At 43.5% G+C, this 18,461-nt stretch overlaps 8 non-coding genes and 6 pseudogenes across 8 annotated transcripts; all 14 read right to left on the bottom strand.

Moving 5' to 3' along the window:
• Window positions 1-248: 248 nt before the first annotated feature.
• On the bottom strand, window positions 249-440 carry LOC149931482 (U2 spliceosomal RNA). Its single transcript, XR_016476336.1, has one exon. It is a non-coding gene; the product is annotated as a U2 spliceosomal RNA (small nuclear RNA).
• A 1,059-nt stretch (window positions 441-1,499) lies between these two features.
• LOC149931483 (U2 spliceosomal RNA) lies at window positions 1,500-1,679 on the bottom strand (annotated as a pseudogene).
• Window positions 1,680-3,196: 1,517 nt separating this feature from the next.
• LOC149931484 (U2 spliceosomal RNA) lies at window positions 3,197-3,299 on the bottom strand (annotated as a pseudogene).
• A 1,057-nt stretch (window positions 3,300-4,356) lies between these two features.
• Window positions 4,357-4,548, bottom strand: LOC149931485 (U2 spliceosomal RNA). Its single transcript, XR_016476338.1, has one exon. It is a non-coding gene; the product is annotated as a U2 spliceosomal RNA (small nuclear RNA).
• A 1,057-nt stretch (window positions 4,549-5,605) lies between these two features.
• Window positions 5,606-5,783, bottom strand: LOC149931486 (U2 spliceosomal RNA; annotated as a pseudogene).
• A 1,487-nt stretch (window positions 5,784-7,270) lies between these two features.
• On the bottom strand, window positions 7,271-7,414 carry LOC149931487 (U2 spliceosomal RNA; annotated as a pseudogene).
• Window positions 7,415-8,473: 1,059 nt separating this feature from the next.
• On the bottom strand, window positions 8,474-8,665 carry LOC149931488 (U2 spliceosomal RNA). Its single transcript, XR_016476339.1, has one exon. It is a non-coding gene; the product is annotated as a U2 spliceosomal RNA (small nuclear RNA).
• Window positions 8,666-9,722: 1,057 nt separating this feature from the next.
• On the bottom strand, window positions 9,723-9,914 carry LOC149931489 (U2 spliceosomal RNA). The gene has a single exon (XR_016476340.1). It is a non-coding gene; the product is annotated as a U2 spliceosomal RNA (small nuclear RNA).
• Window positions 9,915-10,971: 1,057 nt separating this feature from the next.
• LOC149931490 (U2 spliceosomal RNA) lies at window positions 10,972-11,163 on the bottom strand. Its single transcript, XR_016476341.1, has one exon. It is a non-coding gene; the product is annotated as a U2 spliceosomal RNA (small nuclear RNA).
• A 1,065-nt stretch (window positions 11,164-12,228) lies between these two features.
• Window positions 12,229-12,420, bottom strand: LOC149931491 (U2 spliceosomal RNA). Its single transcript, XR_016476342.1, has one exon. It is a non-coding gene; the product is annotated as a U2 spliceosomal RNA (small nuclear RNA).
• A 1,059-nt stretch (window positions 12,421-13,479) lies between these two features.
• Window positions 13,480-13,659, bottom strand: LOC149931492 (U2 spliceosomal RNA; annotated as a pseudogene).
• Window positions 13,660-15,292: 1,633 nt separating this feature from the next.
• Window positions 15,293-15,460, bottom strand: LOC149931493 (U2 spliceosomal RNA; annotated as a pseudogene).
• A 1,057-nt stretch (window positions 15,461-16,517) lies between these two features.
• LOC149931494 (U2 spliceosomal RNA) lies at window positions 16,518-16,709 on the bottom strand. Its single transcript, XR_016476343.1, has one exon. It is a non-coding gene; the product is annotated as a U2 spliceosomal RNA (small nuclear RNA).
• Window positions 16,710-17,766: 1,057 nt separating this feature from the next.
• LOC149931495 (U2 spliceosomal RNA) lies at window positions 17,767-17,958 on the bottom strand. Its single transcript, XR_016476344.1, has one exon. It is a non-coding gene; the product is annotated as a U2 spliceosomal RNA (small nuclear RNA).
• Between the last annotated feature and the right edge of the window lie 503 nt (window positions 17,959-18,461).

Consider the following 18,461-nt stretch of genomic DNA (forward strand, 5'->3'; position numbering starts at 1 on the left):
GTGTTGCCAATGCGAATGTCGAAAAGCGGCCGGCTGTGAACTCCTAATCATGTCTCCTGTTAGTAACGAAAGTGACTTAAAAAAAACATACCGTTGGTAACGTACGACAGTTAAGGTAAAAAATTACAAAACAAATCCGTCCGAATCTTCAAAATGATCTACTAGCCAATGACGACTTTCCCTCTTATGACGTCAGGAATATATATATATATATATATATATATGGTGTTTGATTTTAGATTCATTGAGCGAGGTGGGCCGATCCTGGAAGAACTGCAATACCAGGCCAACCCGTGGCGGAGGTGGAGCAAGCTCCGACCTCTCCGCCGCCGTCCAAAAATAAGTTTAATATCTTGGGCCCCGATGGGACCCGTATCAGATATTAAGCTGATAAGAACAGATACTACACTTTGATCTTAGCCAAAAGGCCGAGAAGCGATAACCGGCAAAGGGGGCTTTGGTGGTTGAAAAAGAAAAAGAGTGAGATTGAGCATTCACAAATTTCATAATTATGTTTAAGCAGATTGCTCGTGGTTGGAGATGACAGCGTGTATAACCATCACGTCTGACCAAAGAAGGTAACTTCTTGATTTCAAACAAAAAGATCGACGGCCATCGAGCGTTTTCAGCCGTCAACGGTAATATCACGCAGAATACATTGGTTCTCGACCCATCAACGACGGTAAGCCGCGTCGAGTGGGGTCATTTCTTGGGAGGGAGGGAGACCACCAGGGAACACGGCGTGCCGGTGGCTGATCTCTTCCTCTCACCCTCTTTTTTTTCATTAACGGGGTATTTGAGTCTTTCTAATAAAATTTGTTTATTTTTAAATATTTTCTTTTACGCTGTTTCTAACTAGTTCGCCAAGGCGATAATTTATCTTCGGTTTTCTCTGGGTCTTTTTTTAAATAAGTGGCAACATGGAACCGTGCTTAATCGATAATTAGAAAAAGTAAGATCTTGATCATACGGAGTTTCCTCCTGCACGCTTACCAGAACAGCTGTAGAGAAGTGTCATGAGATATGGCACTACGAATTGACCGTGGTTGCCGCGTAGTACGCGCCCCGGCATCAGCAACACAAAAACTCGTTTTTTCCAAACCATCCCGCTTTTAACAGTCCCCTATTTCTACAGCGATAGTACCGCAATCCTCGCTAGGTAACTCGATGTAAATAACTTATATGGTGTCCGTTTCGAGAACGGAGTTACCATGGTTTGGGAGGGGTTAATTTTTTTAAAGGGGAAGACGTGTTGCCAATGCGAATGTCGAAAAGCGGCCGGCTGTGAACTCCTAATCATGTCTCCTGTTAGTAACGAAAGTGACTTAAAAAAAACATACCGTTGGTAACGTACGACAGTTAAGGTAAAAAATTACAAAACAAATCCGTCCGAATCTTCAAAATGATCTACTAGCCAATGACGACTTTCCCTCTTATGACGTCAGGAATATATATATATATATATATATATATATGGTGTTTGATTTTAGATTCATTGAGCGAGGTGGGCCGATCCTGGAAGAACTGCAATACCAGGCCAACCCGTGGCGGAGGTGGAGCAAGCTCCGACCTCTCCGCCGCCGTCCAAAAATAAGTTTAATATCTTGGGCCCCGATGGGACCCGTATCAGATATTAAGCTGATAAGAACAGATACTTTTAATTGTTTATTAAAAGCTTCGTTTTTTTTACATTTTTACAATTTGGTCATTTTGTTCGCGTGTTAATTATTTTAATTTATCGCGAACCATCGTTGAAAGATAAAAGAAACATGGTAAAAAAAAAAAAACTAGCAAAGAACTATGTTAAAAAATTTAAAAATTAAATTTAAAACATATTTTTCCCTTTTTTAGTTTCTTTGGGTGGAGTAAAGCTGCGTCGTCGTTTATGCCAGTTTATTAGGATTTCAGAGATGTTGTCGAGGATTTGGTCAGCTTGTTTTTTAAGAGAAGCGTTACTTGGGGATGATCGGGATTTGATTGTTTCAGAGAGGGCTATTAGTTGGTATTTCGAAAACTGTTGAAGGTCGGGCAGCATTCCATACTCCCAGGTTGACGGATCGAACTTGAGGGTGGTGGCGGAGTTGGTTATATTTTTTCTGTTTATCTTTTCAGGTTCATCAGTCTGTGGTGGAGATTTCAAGGCGTCGGAGTATTGGCTGGTTGGGACTGGAGGTTCTGCGTTTTTCTTGGATGGTTCTGGTGATGTTAGTGACCAGCTCTCTTCAGAGCTTTTGGATTCGTCGGCAGAGGTAAGTATGGGTATATTGCTTGTTTGATTTTCTTGTTTTTCTTCCAGGTTTTCGTCTTGGGTGGAGGCTTTGGTAAGTGTAGGTATTGAGCTTCTGGTTATTTCAGGATCTTTTGGTAAGTCGTCTTTGGTTCCAGGTTTCTCTGCCGTCTGATTTTTCTTTTTTTCGCACGTAGAGGCAACGTGCCCCTCCTGCTCACAAAAGAAGCACTTTTTCGTGACCCCGGTATAGTACACCAGGGCCCTGCTCCTTCCAAAATAAAGCACATTAGGTATTGTTTTGTTCATTTTTAGTTTTACCACACGATCTCCGTTTCTAATGCCCTTTAATTCCTTGTATTCATCGTGGCGATGAGCTTTTATTTCCCCGTATTGACGCAGGGTTGTCAAGATGGAATCCCATTGGATCCAAGAAGGTAACTGCTTGATGGTAAGCCAGATGCCGTCGTCTTCAGCGCTTGATATTTTGCAGGACTTGTCGTTGATCATTAATTCTCCATAGGAGACAGCTTTTTGCAAGAAGGCCAGGGTGGTAAAAGTTAGTAAAAATGATGTATTACCAACAGGTTGAAGAGTTTCAATGCTGCTGGGTCCAAGTTTTTCGAGGAAGGTGTGGGCAACTTCTAAGAAGCCAGCATCAACTTCGAGTCGGGCAGTCCTCTTTTTCACCTCTGCAGCCATGATGGCTTTAGAGGGGTCGTCAGGTGAAGGCAAGTTAAAAGCGGGAACGGCGACAAATAGTAATGGCAGGAATCAGCCAAGTCAGGATACAGCGTGGAGACCCGGAGCAGCAGCGACAGGTAAGTAGCAGCGGCACCAGGATCAAGAACAGCAGCGGAACCAGGATCAGCAACGGAACCAGGAACAGCGGCAGCAGCTTCAGAAGCAGGAACAGGAACGAAGACGTCAGGATACCGGCAGGTAAGTCAGCATCGCAGGAACTAGCTGTATAGCTGGAAAACTCGCTTATCGGCCTTTCGGCCAAGATTTCAGCGAAATAGCTGGAAACAGATACTACACTTTGATCTTAGCCAAAAGGCCGAGAAGCGATAACCGGCAAAGGGGGCTTTGGTGGTTGAAAAAGAAAAAGAGTGAGATTGAGCATTCACAAATTTCATAATTATGTTTAAGCAGATTGCTCGTGGTTGGAGATGACAGCGTGTATAACCATCACGTCTGACCAAAGAAGGTAACTTCTTGATTTCAAACAAAAAGATCGACGGCCATCGAGCGTTTTCAGCCGTCAACGGTAATATCACGCAGAATACATTGGTTCTCGACCCATCAACGACGGTAAGCCGCGTCGAGTGGGGTCATTTCTTGGGAGGGAGGGAGACCACCAGGGAACACGGCGTGCCGGTGGCTGATCTCTTCCTCTCACCCTCTTTTTTTTCATTAACGGGGTATTTGAGTCTTTCTAATAAAATTTGTTTATTTTTAAATATTTTCTTTTACGCTGTTTCTAACTAGTTCGCCAAGGCGATAATTTATCTTCGGTTTTCTCTGGGTCTTTTTTTAAATAAGTGGCAACATGGAACCGTGCTTAATCGATAATTAGAAAAAGTAAGATCTTGATCATACGGAGTTTCCTCCTGCACGCTTACCAGAACAGCTGTAGAGAAGTGTCATGAGATATGGCACTACGAATTGACCGTGGTTGCCGCGTAGTACGCGCCCCGGCATCAGCAACACAAAAACTCGTTTTTTCCAAACCATCCCGCTTTTAACAGTCCCCTATTTCTACAGCGATAGTACCGCAATCCTCGCTAGGTAACTCGATGTAAATAACTTATATGGTGTCCGTTTCGAGAACGGAGTTACCATGGTTTGGGAGGGGTTAATTTTTTTAAAGGGGAAGACGTGTTGCCAATGCGAATGTCGAAAAGCGGCCGGCTGTGAACTCCTAATCATGTCTCCTGTTAGTAACGAAAGTGACTTAAAAAAAACATACCGTTGGTAACGTACGACAGTTAAGGTAAAAAATTACAAAACAAATCCGTCCGAATCTTCAAAATGATCTACTAGCCAATGACGACTTTCCCTCTTATGACGTCAGGAATATATATATATATATATATATATATGGTGTTTGATTTTAGATTCATTGAGCGAGGTGGGCCGATCCTGGAAGAACTGCAATACCAGGCCAACCCGTGGCGGAGGTGGAGCAAGCTCCGACCTCTCCGCCGCCGTCCAAAAATAAGTTTAATATCTTGGGCCCCGATGGGACCCGTATCAGATATTAAGCTGATAAGAACAGATACTACACTTTGATCTTAGCCAAAAGGCCGAGAAGCGATAACCGGCAAAGGGGGCTTTGGTGGTTGAAAAAGAAAAAGAGTGAGATTGAGCATTCACAAATTTCATAATTATGTTTAAGCAGATTGCTCGTGGTTGGAGATGACAGCGTGTATAACCATCACGTCTGACCAAAGAAGGTAACTTCTTGATTTCAAACAAAAAGATCGACGGCCATCGAGCGTTTTCAGCCGTCAACGGTAATATCACGCAGAATACATTGGTTCTCGACCCATCAACGACGGTAAGCCGCGTCGAGTGGGGTCATTTCTTGGGAGGGAGGGAGACCACCAGGGAACACGGCGTGCCGGTGGCTGATCTCTTCCTCTCACCCTCTTTTTTTTCATTAACGGGGTATTTGAGTCTTTCTAATAAAATTTGTTTATTTTTAAATATTTTCTTTTACGCTGTTTCTAACTAGTTCGCCAAGGCGATAATTTATCTTCGGTTTTCTCTGGGTCTTTTTTTAAATAAGTGGCAACATGGAACCGTGCTTAATCGATAATTAGAAAAAGTAAGATCTTGATCATACGGAGTTTCCTCCTGCACGCTTACCAGAACAGCTGTAGAGAAGTGTCATGAGATATGGCACTACGAATTGACCGTGGTTGCCGCGTAGTACGCGCCCCGGCATCAGCAACACAAAAACTCGTTTTTTCCAAACCATCCCGCTTTTAACAGTCCCCTATTTCTACAGCGATAGTACCGCAATCCTCGCTAGGTAACTCGATGTAAATAACTTATATGGTGTCCGTTTCGAGAACGGAGTTACCATGGTTTGGGAGGGGTTAATTTTTTTAAAGGGGAAGACGTGTTGCCAATGCGAATGTCGAAAAGCGGCCGGCTGTGAACTCCTAATCATGTCTCCTGTTAGTAACGAAAGTGACTTAAAAAAAACATACCGTTGGTAACGTACGACAGTTAAGGTAAAAAATTACAAAACAAATCCGTCCGAATCTTCAAAATGATCTACTAGCCAATGACGACTTTCCCTCTTATGACGTCAGGAATATATATATATATATATATATATATGGTGTTTGATTTTAGATTCATTGAGCGAGGTGGGCCGATCCTGGAAGAACTGCAATACCAGGCCAACCCGTGGCGGAGGTGGAGCAAGCTCCGACCTCTCCGCCGCCGTCCAAAAATAAGTTTAATATCTTGGGCCCCGATGGGACCCGTATCAGATATTAAGCTGATAAGAACAGATACTTTTAATAGTTTATTAAAAGATTCGTTTCGTTACAAAAATTACATTCAAGTCATTTGTTCGCGTTTTAAGTTAATTTAAATTAGCGCGAACACTCGTTAAAAGATAAAAAGAAACAGTGTAAAAAAAAAAACGAGTAAAGAACTATGTGAAAATTTAAAAATTAAATTTAAAACATATTTTTGCCTTTTTTCACTTCTTTTTCTGGAGTTTTACTACGTCGTCTCTTTGGATAGTTTTTTTAAAAGTTCGATGATTTGTGCCGCTTGGTCTTCTGCTCGTTTGGTTAGGATGGGTGAACGTGTGGGTGCTCTGGAGTTGATTTTAGCAAGAAGGGCTTGAAGTTCGGTTTTCCTCAATAGATGTAAATGTAGTTGTGACGGATCGGTATAATTCCACTCTGATGGATCAAATCGGGGTCTGGAGTTGTTGTCGGAGTCAATGGATTCGGGTTCGCTTTCGGGTTCTAGGTCATCGTGATGTGGTGGAGATTTCAAGGCGTCGGCGTATTGGCTTGTTTGGACTGGAGGTTCTGCGTTTCTCTTGTATGGTTCTGGTGATGTTAAAGTCCAGCTCTCTTCAGAGCTTTTGGAGTCGTCGGATGCGGTAAGTATGGGTGATTTGCTGGTTTGGGGTTCTTGATTTTCTTCCAGGTTGTTTTCTAGTGTGGTGGCGTTGGCAAGAGCAGATGTGGAACTTCGGTGTGGTTCAGGATCTTTGGGTAAGTCTTTTTTGGCTACCGGCTTGTCTGCCGTCTTTTCCTTCTTTGCGACACAGGCAGAGGCAAAGTGCCCCTCCTGGTCACAGAAGAAGCATTTCTTTGAAACGCCGGGATAGTAGACCAGAGCCCGACTGCGGCCGAAGTAAAGGACATTAGGTATAGTTTGAGTAATTCGTATTTTTACCGCTCTGTCTCCATTTTTAACTCCTTTTAGTTCTTTATATTCATCTAAACGATGAGCCTTTATTTCGCCGTACTGACGTAGGGTTGTCAATATGGCGTCCCATTGGATCCATGGTGGTAAATTCTTGATCGTCAGCCAGACGCCATCATCCTCGACGCTGGTGACTCTGCAGGTCTTGTTGCCGATTGTTAATTCTCCGTAAGAGACCGCTTGCTGTAGAAAGGCAAGGGTTGCGAAGGTAAGTAAGAATGCCTCCTTACCAACAGGTTGCAACGTCTCGATGGATTCAAGACCGAGCTTCTCGTGGAAAGCCTGAGCGACTTCCAGGAAGCCGGCGTCGACGTCCAGTCGAGCAGTTCGTTTTCTCACCTCCATAGCCATCCTGGCTATGGAGAGATCGTCAGGTGAAGTTAGGTCCCAGGAAGGAACAGCGTCAAGTAGCAATGGCAAAAGCCAGCCAGGTCAGGATACAGCGTAGACGTCCGGAACAGCAGCGACAGGTAAGTAGCAGCGGAACCAGGACCAGGAACAGCAGCGGAACCAGGATCAGCAACGGAACCAGGATCAGCAGCGGCAGCTTCGGAAGCAGGAACAGGAACAGGCACGTCAGGAAACCGGCAGGTAAGTCAACATCACAGGAACAGGCTGAGAAGCGTATACGTCGCTTAACGGCCTTTCGGCCAAGATTTCAGCGAAATAGCTGGGAACAGATACTACACTTTGATCTTAGCCAAGAGGCCGAGAAGCGATAACCGGCAAAGGGGGCTTTGGTGGTTGAAAAAGAAAAAGAGTGAGATTGAGCATTCACAAATTTCATAATTATGTTTAAGCAGATTGCTCGTGGTTGGAGATGACAGCGTGTATAACCATCACGTCTGACCAAAGAAGGTAACTTCTTGATTTCAAACAAAAAGATCGACGGCCATCGAGCGTTTTCAGCCGTCAACGGTAATATCACGCAGAATACATTGGTTCTCGACCCATCAACGACGGTAAGCCGCGTCGAGTGGGGTCATTTCTTGGGAGGGAGGGAGACCACCAGGGAACACGGCGTGCCGGTGGCTGATCTCTTCCTCTCACCCTCTTTTTTTTCATTAACGGGGTATTTGAGTCTTTCTAATAAAATTTGTTTATTTTTAAATATTTTCTTTTACGCTGTTTCTAACTAGTTCGCCAAGGCGATAATTTATCTTCGGTTTTCTCTGGGTCTTTTTTTAAATAAGTGGCAACATGGAACCGTGCTTAATCGATAATTAGAAAAAGTAAGATCTTGATCATACGGAGTTTCCTCCTGCACGCTTACCAGAACAGCTGTAGAGAAGTGTCATGAGATATGGCACTACGAATTGACCGTGGTTGCCGCGTAGTACGCGCCCCGGCATCAGCAACACAAAAACTCGTTTTTTCCAAACCATCCCGCTTTTAACAGTCCCCTATTTCTACAGCGATAGTACCGCAATCCTCGCTAGGTAACTCGATGTAAATAACTTATATGGTGTCCGTTTCGAGAACGGAGTTACCATGGTTTGGGAGGGGTTAATTTTTTTAAAGGGGAAGACGTGTTGCCAATGCGAATGTCGAAAAGCGGCCGGCTGTGAACTCCTAATCATGTCTCCTGTTAGTAACGAAAGTGACTTAAAAAAAACATACCGTTGGTAACGTACGACAGTTAAGGTAAAAAATTACAAAACAAATCCGTCCGAATCTTCAAAATGATCTACTAGCCAATGACGACTTTCCCTCTTATGACGTCAGGAATATATATATATATATATATATATATATGGTGTTTGATTTTAGATTCATTGAGCGAGGTGGGCCGATCCTGGAAGAACTGCAATACCAGGCCAACCCGTGGCGGAGGTGGAGCAAGCTCCGACCTCTCCGCCGCCGTCCAAAAATAAGTTTAATATCTTGGGCCCCGATGGGACCCGTATCAGATATTAAGCTGATAAGAACAGATACTACACTTTGATCTTAGCCAAAAGGCCGAGAAGCGATAACCGGCAAAGGGGGCTTTGGTGGTTGAAAAAGAAAAAGAGTGAGATTGAGCATTCACAAATTTCATAATTATGTTTAAGCAGATTGCTCGTGGTTGGAGATGACAGCGTGTATAACCATCACGTCTGACCAAAGAAGGTAACTTCTTGATTTCAAACAAAAAGATCGACGGCCATCGAGCGTTTTCAGCCGTCAACGGTAATATCACGCAGAATACATTGGTTCTCGACCCATCAACGACGGTAAGCCGCGTCGAGTGGGGTCATTTCTTGGGAGGGAGGGAGACCACCAGGGAACACGGCGTGCCGGTGGCTGATCTCTTCCTCTCACCCTCTTTTTTTTCATTAACGGGGTATTTGAGTCTTTCTAATAAAATTTGTTTATTTTTAAATATTTTCTTTTACGCTGTTTCTAACTAGTTCGCCAAGGCGATAATTTATCTTCGGTTTTCTCTGGGTCTTTTTTTAAATAAGTGGCAACATGGAACCGTGCTTAATCGATAATTAGAAAAAGTAAGATCTTGATCATACGGAGTTTCCTCCTGCACGCTTACCAGAACAGCTGTAGAGAAGTGTCATGAGATATGGCACTACGAATTGACCGTGGTTGCCGCGTAGTACGCGCCCCGGCATCAGCAACACAAAAACTCGTTTTTTCCAAACCATCCCGCTTTTAACAGTCCCCTATTTCTACAGCGATAGTACCGCAATCCTCGCTAGGTAACTCGATGTAAATAACTTATATGGTGTCCGTTTCGAGAACGGAGTTACCATGGTTTGGGAGGGGTTAATTTTTTTAAAGGGGAAGACGTGTTGCCAATGCGAATGTCGAAAAGCGGCCGGCTGTGAACTCCTAATCATGTCTCCTGTTAGTAACGAAAGTGACTTAAAAAAAACATACCGTTGGTAACGTACGACAGTTAAGGTAAAAAATTACAAAACAAATCCGTCCGAATCTTCAAAATGATCTACTAGCCAATGACGACTTTCCCTCTTATGACGTCAGGAATATATATATATATATATATATATATGGTGTTTGATTTTAGATTCATTGAGCGAGGTGGGCCGATCCTGGAAGAACTGCAATACCAGGCCAACCCGTGGCGGAGGTGGAGCAAGCTCCGACCTCTCCGCCGCCGTCCAAAAATAAGTTTAATATCTTGGGCCCCGATGGGACCCGTATCAGATATTAAGCTGATAAGAACAGATACTACACTTTGATCTTAGCCAAAAGGCCGAGAAGCGATAACCGGCAAAGGGGGCTTTGGTGGTTGAAAAAGAAAAAGAGTGAGATTGAGCATTCACAAATTTCATAATTATGTTTAAGCAGATTGCTCGTGGTTGGAGATGACAGCGTGTATAACCATCACGTCTGACCAAAGAAGGTAACTTCTTGATTTCAAACAAAAAGATCGACGGCCATCGAGCGTTTTCAGCCGTCAACGGTAATATCACGCAGAATACATTGGTTCTCGACCCATCAACGACGGTAAGCCGCGTCGAGTGGGGTCATTTCTTGGGAGGGAGGGAGACCACCAGGGAACACGGCGTGCCGGTGGCTGATCTCTTCCTCTCACCCTCTTTTTTTTCATTAACGGGGTATTTGAGTCTTTCTAATAAAATTTGTTTATTTTTAAATATTTTCTTTTACGCTGTTTCTAACTAGTTCGCCAAGGCGATAATTTATCTTCGGTTTTCTCTGGGTCTTTTTTTAAATAAGTGGCAACATGGAACCGTGCTTAATCGATAATTAGAAAAAGTAAGATCTTGATCATACGGAGTTTCCTCCTGCACGCTTACCAGAACAGCTGTAGAGAAGTGTCATGAGATATGGCACTACGAATTGACCGTGGTTGCCGCGTAGTACGCGCCCCGGCATCAGCAACACAAAAACTCGTTTTTTCCAAACCATCCCGCTTTTAACAGTCCCCTATTTCTACAGCGATAGTACCGCAATCCTCGCTAGGTAACTCGATGTAAATAACTTATATGGTGTCCGTTTCGAGAACGGAGTTACCATGGTTTGGGAGGGGTTAATTTTTTTAAAGGGGAAGACGTGTTGCCAATGCGAATGTCGAAAAGCGGCCGGCTGTGAACTCCTAATCATGTCTCCTGTTAGTAACGAAAGTGACTTAAAAAAAACATACCGTTGGTAACGTACGACAGTTAAGGTAAAAAATTACAAAACAAATCCGTCCGAATCTTCAAAATGATCTACTAGCCAATGACGACTTTCCCTCTTATGACGTCAGGAATATATATATATATATATATATATATGGTGTTTGATTTTAGATTCATTGAGCGAGGTGGGCCGATCCTGGAAGAACTGCAATACCAGGCCAACCCGTGGCGGAGGTGGAGCAAGCTCCGACCTCTCCGCCGCCGTCCAAAAATAAGTTTAATATCTTGGGCCCCGATGGGACCCGTATCAGATATTAAGCTGATAAGAACAGATACTACACTTTGATCTTAGCCAAAAGGCCGAGAAGCGATAACCGGCAAAGGGGGCTTTGGTGGTTGAAAAAGAAAAAGAGTGAGATTGAGCATTCACAAATTTCATAATTATGTTTAAGCAGATTGCTCGTGGTTGGAGATGACAGCGTGTATAACCATCACGTCTGACCAAAGAAGGTAACTTCTTGATTTCAAACAAAAAGATCGACGGCCATCGAGCGTTTTCAGCCGTCAACGGTAATATCACGCAGAATACATTGGTTCTCGACCCATCAACGACGGTAAGCCGCGTCGAGTGGGGTCATTTCTTGGGAGGGAGGGAGACCACCAGGGAACACGGCGTGCCGGTGGCTGATCTCTTCCTCTCACCCTCTTTTTTTTCATTAACGGGGTATTTGAGTCTTTCTAATAAAATTTGTTTATTTTTAAATATTTTCTTTTACGCTGTTTCTAACTAGTTCGCCAAGGCGATAATTTATCTTCGGTTTTCTCTGGGTCTTTTTTTAAATAAGTGGCAACATGGAACCGTGCTTAATCGATAATTAGAAAAAGTAAGATCTTGATCATACGGAGTTTCCTCCTGCACGCTTACCAGAACAGCTGTAGAGAAGTGTCATGAGATATGGCACTACGAATTGACCGTGGTTGCCGCGTAGTACGCGCCCCGGCATCAGCAACACAAAAACTCGTTTTTTCCAAACCATCCCGCTTTTAACAGTCCCCTATTTCTACAGCGATAGTACCGCAATCCTCGCTAGGTAACTCGATGTAAATAACTTATATGGTGTCCGTTTCGAGAACGGAGTTACCATGGTTTGGGAGGGGTTAATTTTTTTAAAGGGGAAGACGTGTTGCCAATGCGAATGTCGAAAAGCGGCCGGCTGTGAACTCCTAATCATGTCTCCTGTTAGTAACGAAAGTGACTTAAAAAAAACATACCGTTGGTAACGTACGACAGTTAAGGTAAAAAATTACAAAACAAATCCGTCCGAATCTTCAAAATGATCTACTAGCCAATGACGACTTTCCCTCTTATGACGTCAGGAATATATATATATATATATATATATATATATATATGGTGTTTGATTTTAGATTCATTGAGCGAGGTGGGCCGATCCTGGAAGAACTGCAATACCAGGCCAACCCGTGGCGGAGGTGGAGCAAGCTCCGACCTCTCCGCCGCCGTCCAAAAATAAGTTTAATATCTTGGGCCCCGATGGGACCCGTATCAGATATTAAGCTGATAAGAACAGATACTACACTTTGATCTTAGCCAAAAGGCCGAGAAGCGATAACCGGCAAAGGGGGCTTTGGTGGTTGAAAAAGAAAAAGAGTGAGATTGAGCATTCACAAATTTCATAATTATGTTTAAGCAGATTGCTCGTGGTTGGAGATGACAGCGTGTATAACCATCACGTCTGACCAAAGAAGGTAACTTCTTGATTTCAAACAAAAAGATCGACGGCCATCGAGCGTTTTCAGCCGTCAACGGTAATATCACGCAGAATACATTGGTTCTCGACCCATCAACGACGGTAAGCCGCGTCGAGTGGGGTCATTTCTTGGGAGGGAGGGAGACCACCAGGGAACACGGCGTGCCGGTGGCTGATCTCTTCCTCTCACCCTCTTTTTTTTCATTAACGGGGTATTTGAGTCTTTCTAATAAAATTTGTTTATTTTTAAATATTTTCTTTTACGCTGTTTCTAACTAGTTCGCCAAGGCGATAATTTATCTTCGGTTTTCTCTGGGTCTTTTTTTAAATAAGTGGCAACATGGAACCGTGCTTAATCGATAATTAGAAAAAGTAAGATCTTGATCATACGGAGTTTCCTCCTGCACGCTTACCAGAACAGCTGTAGAGAAGTGTCATGAGATATGGCACTACGAATTGACCGTGGTTGCCGCGTAGTACGCGCCCCGGCATCAGCAACACAAAAACTCGTTTTTTCCAAACCATCCCGCTTTTAACAGTCCCCTATTTCTACAGCGATAGTACCGCAATCCTCGCTAGGTAACTCGATGTAAATAACTTATATGGTGTCCGTTTCGAGAACGGAGTTACCATGGTTTGGGAGGGGTTAATTTTTTTAAAGGGGAAGACGTGTTGCCAATGCGAATGTCGAAAAGCGGCCGGCTGTGAACTCCTAATCATGTCTCCTGTTAGTAACGAAAGTGACTTAAAAAAAACATACCGTTGGTAACGTACGACAGTTAAGGTAAAAAATTACAAAACAAATCCGTCCGAATCTTCAAAATGATCTACTAGCCAATGACGACTTTCCCTCTTATGACGTCAGGAATATATATATATATATATATATATATATGGTGTTTGATTTTAGATTCATTGAGCGAGGTGGGCCGATCCTGGAAGAACTGCAATACCAGGCCAACCCGTGGCGGAGGTGGAGCAAGCTCCGACCTCTCCGCCGCCGTCCAAAAATAAGTTTAATATCTTGGGCCCCGATGGGACCCGTATCAGATATTAAGCTGATAAGAACAGATACTTTTAATTGTTTATTAAAAGCTTCGTTTGATTTTACATATTTACATTTGTACATTTGTTATATTTGTTCGCGTTTTAATTAATTAAATTATCGCGAACAAGTCGGATAAACCTAAAAAAACAAGTATTTACATAAGTATTAATATTTAAACTTTCTAGGGGTGTCCACGTTCATAATCAAGCAAGGTAAGTATACTTTTTTTGTTATAGATCCTAGGTATATAATTAATTTATTTCCATTTTTTTTCAGGTTAAAAAAAACATTACGGGTTGAGTAAACAATGTTGCGCATAAAAATAAGTATAGTTAAAGTTTAAAATTTTAAAATTAAATTTTACCGAGAAGGTTTCCCTTTTTTTGATGTTTTTACGGGAGTGGTGCTTCTTCTACGTTTGGAGTAGCTGTTGAGGAGCTCTTCAATCTCCTCTTGGAAACTGTCGAGGCTTATATTCATCTGGTTGCAATGTGAGGAAGGTTCCATTGCAACACGCTTGTGGAGGATTTGAAGCTCCGTTCTGGTAAGTTTTGTAAGGTCGGGTCTCGTAACATTCGTCCAGGTAGTTGGATCCCACCTGGGCCCGGTAGTTGTAGTGGTCTCGTTGTCGCTAGTCTCGGAGTCGGTATGATTAGGTTCACTGTTTGGTGCTTCAGGTTTATTTTCAGGTTCGTTAGGTTGTGGCGGCGTTTTCAGGGCATCGGAGTATTGGCTGGTTTGGACTGGAGGTGCTGCGTTCTTGTTGGAAGGTTCCGGTGACATCAACGTCCAGCTCTCTTCAGAGCCTCTGGAGTCGTCAGCTGTGGTAAGTATTTGTGGTTTACTTGGTTGGTTTACTTGATTTTCTTCTAGGTTGGCGGCCTCGGCCTCTTGGTCAGGTTTACTGGAGTCGGCTACATTCTGCGGTTGTGATATTGCTGTCGGGTTGTCATCGGCTAATGGCGTCTGGACGTTCTCGGGCTCGAGGTTCGGAGACAGACCCTGGCCCTCAAGCTGAATTGGGTGTCTTTCTGCTTGTGGTGACTTCTTTTTTTCACAGGATGAAGCCATGTGACCTTCTTCTTCACAAAAGAAACATTTTTTTACTACGCCTCGATAGTAAACTAATGCGCGGCTACGCCCGAAAAACAAAACGTTGGGAATCGATTTTTCCATTATGATTTTGACCGAACGGTCTCCGTTTTTTACACCTTTCAGCTGGGGATATTCATCGAAGCGGTAGGTTTTAACGTTACCATACTGTCGGAGGGTACTGATAACTGCATCCCATTGGATCCACTTTGGTAGGTTCTTGACTGTAATCCAAATCCCTTCATCATCCATTGAGGTAAGTTTCCATTTTTTTCCATTCGTTTTTAGGTCATCACAGGAGAGTGCTTGCTGGAGAAAGGCCAGGGTCGTAAACGTTATCAAGTAAATTTCTTTACCCATAGGTTGTAGAGTATCTATACTCTTAGGTCCAAGGTGGTCGTAGATGGTCTGAGCCACGTCTAGGAAGCCGGCATCGACTTCCAGCCGAGCCGTTCTTTTCTTCTCCTCCGTAGCCATTTCAGGCTAGGAGAGTGTCGTCTGGTGAGAGAAGCCCCAAGCAGGAGCAGCGTCGATGGAGCACGTCAGCAGGAACGGCAGGTAAGTACCAGGTAAGTACTTTCAGGAACAGCGTCAGGATAGCAGCAGAATGGATCGGCACTGGAACAACTCATGCGGCAAGGCAGGAACACTCGCCTTTAAAGGCGTAGAAACACTTCTCGCCCCCCGACTAAGATCTCGGTATAGCACTATTGAAAACAGATACTACACTTTGATCTTAGCCAAAAGGCCGAGAAGCGATAACCGGCAAAGGGGGCTTTGGTGGTTGAAAAAGAAAAAGAGTGAGATTGAGCATTCACAAATTTCATAATTATGTTTAAGCAGATTGCTCGTGGTTGGAGATGACAGCGTGTATAACCATCACGTCTGACCAAAGAAGGTAACTTCTTGATTTCAAACAAAAAGATCGACGGCCATCGAGCGTTTTCAGCCGTCAACGGTAATATCACGCAGAATACATTGGTTCTCGACCCATCAACGACGGTAAGCCGCGTCGAGTGGGGTCATTTCTTGGGAGGGAGGGAGACCACCAGGGAACACGGCGTGCCGGTGGCTGATCTCTTCCTCTCACCCTCTTTTTTTTCATTAACGGGGTATTTGAGTCTTTCTAATAAAATTTGTTTATTTTTAAATATTTTCTTTTACGCTGTTTCTAACTAGTTCGCCAAGGCGATAATTTATCTTCGGTTTTCTCTGGGTCTTTTTTTAAATAAGTGGCAACATGGAACCGTGCTTAATCGATAATTAGAAAAAGTAAGATCTTGATCATACGGAGTTTCCTCCTGCACGCTTACCAGAACAGCTGTAGAGAAGTGTCATGAGATATGGCACTACGAATTGACCGTGGTTGCCGCGTAGTACGCGCCCCGGCATCAGCAACACAAAAACTCGTTTTTTCCAAACCATCCCGCTTTTAACAGTCCCCTATTTCTACAGCGATAGTACCGCAATCCTCGCTAGGTAACTCGATGTAAATAACTTATATGGTGTCCGTTTCGAGAACGGAGTTACCATGGTTTGGGAGGGGTTAATTTTTTTAAAGGGGAAGACGTGTTGCCAATGCGAATGTCGAAAAGCGGCCGGCTGTGAACTCCTAATCATGTCTCCTGTTAGTAACGAAAGTGACTTAAAAAAAACATACCGTTGGTAACGTACGACAGTTAAGGTAAAAAATTACAAAACAAATCCGTCCGAATCTTCAAAATGATCTACTAGCCAATGACGACTTTCCCTCTTATGACGTCAGGAATATATATATATATATATATATATATGGTGTTTGATTTTAGATTCATTGAGCGAGGTGGGCCGATCCTGGAAGAACTGCAATACCAGGCCAACCCGTGGCGGAGGTGGAGCAAGCTCCGACCTCTCCGCCGCCGTCCAAAAATAAGTTTAATATCTTGGGCCCCGATGGGACCCGTATCAGATATTAAGCTGATAAGAACAGATACTACACTTTGATCTTAGCCAAAAGGCCGAGAAGCGATAACCGGCAAAGGGGGCTTTGGTGGTTGAAAAAGAAAAAGAGTGAGATTGAGCATTCACAAATTTCATAATTATGTTTAAGCAGATTGCTCGTGGTTGGAGATGACAGCGTGTATAACCATCACGTCTGACCAAAGAAGGTAACTTCTTGATTTCAAACAAAAAGATCGACGGCCATCGAGCGTTTTCAGCCGTCAACGGTAATATCACGCAGAATACATTGGTTCTCGACCCATCAACGACGGTAAGCCGCGTCGAGTGGGGTCATTTCTTGGGAGGGAGGGAGACCACCAGGGAACACGGCGTGCCGGTGGCTGATCTCTTCCTCTCACCCTCTTTTTTTTCATTAACGGGGTATTTGAGTCTTTCTAATAAAATTTGTTTATTTTTAAATATTTTCTTTTACGCTGTTTCTAACTAGTTCGCCAAGGCGATAATTTATCTTCGGTTTTCTCTGGGTCTTTTTTTAAATAAGTGGCAACATGGAACCGTGCTTAATCGATAATTAGAAAAAGTAAGATCTTGATCATACGGAGTTTCCTCCTGCACGCTTACCAGAACAGCTGTAGAGAAGTGTCATGAGATATGGCACTACGAATTGACCGTGGTTGCCGCGTAGTACGCGCCCCGGCATCAGCAACACAAAAACTCGTTTTTTCCAAACCATCCCGCTTTTAACAGTCCCCTATTTCTACAGCGATAGTACCGCAATCCTCGCTAGGTAACTCGATGTAAATAACTTATATGGTGTCCGTTTCGAGAACGGAGTTACCATGGTTTGGGAGGGGTTAATTTTTTTAAAGGGGAAGACGTGTTGCCAATGCGAATGTCGAAAAGCGGCCGGCTGTGAACTCCTAATCATGTCTCCTGTTAGTAACGAAAGTGACTTAAAAAAAACATACCGTTGGTAACGTACGACAGTTAAGGTAAAAAATTACAAAACAAATCCGTCCGAATCTTCAAAATGATCTACTAGCCAATGACGACTTTCCCTCTTATGACGTCAGGAATATATATATATATATATATATATATGGTGTTTGATTTTAGATTCATTGAGCGAGGTGGGCCGATCCTGGAAGAACTGCAATACCAGGCCAACCCGTGGCGGAGGTGGAGCAAGCTCCGACCTCTCCGCCGCCGTCCAAAAATAAGTTTAATATCTTGGGCCCCGATGGGACCCGTATCAGATATTAAGCTGATAAGAACAGATACTACACTTTGATCTTAGCCAAAAGGCCGAGAAGCGATAACCGGCAAAGGGGGCTTTGGTGGTTGAAAAAGAAAAAGAGTGAGATTGAGCATTCACAAATTTCATAATTATGTTTAAGCAGATTGCTCGTGGTTGGAGATGACAGCGTGTATAACCATCACGTCTGACCAAAGAAGGTAACTTCTTGATTTCAAACAAAAAGATCGACGGCCATCGAGCGTTTTCAGCCGTCAACGGTAATATCACGCAGAATACATTGGTTCTCGACCCATCAACGACGGTAAGCCGCGTCGAGTGGGGTCATTTCTTGGGAGGGAGGGAGACCACCAGGGAACACGGCGTGCCGGTGGCTGATCTCTTCCTCTCACCCTCTTTTTTTTCATTAACGGGGTATTTGAGTCTTTCTAATAAAATTTGTTTATTTTTAAATATTTTCTTTTACGCTGTTTCTAACTAGTTCGCCAAGGCGATAATTTATCTTCGGTTTTCTCTGGGTCTTTTTTTAAATAAGTGGCAACATGGAACCGTGCTTAATCGATAA

The sequence above is a fragment of the Leiobunum rupestre genome, chromosome 9, assembly GCF_980474605.1.
Source record: "Leiobunum rupestre chromosome 9, qqLeiRupe1.1.hap1, whole genome shotgun sequence".
Lineage (NCBI taxonomy): Eukaryota > Metazoa > Arthropoda > Arachnida > Opiliones > Sclerosomatidae > Leiobunum > Leiobunum rupestre.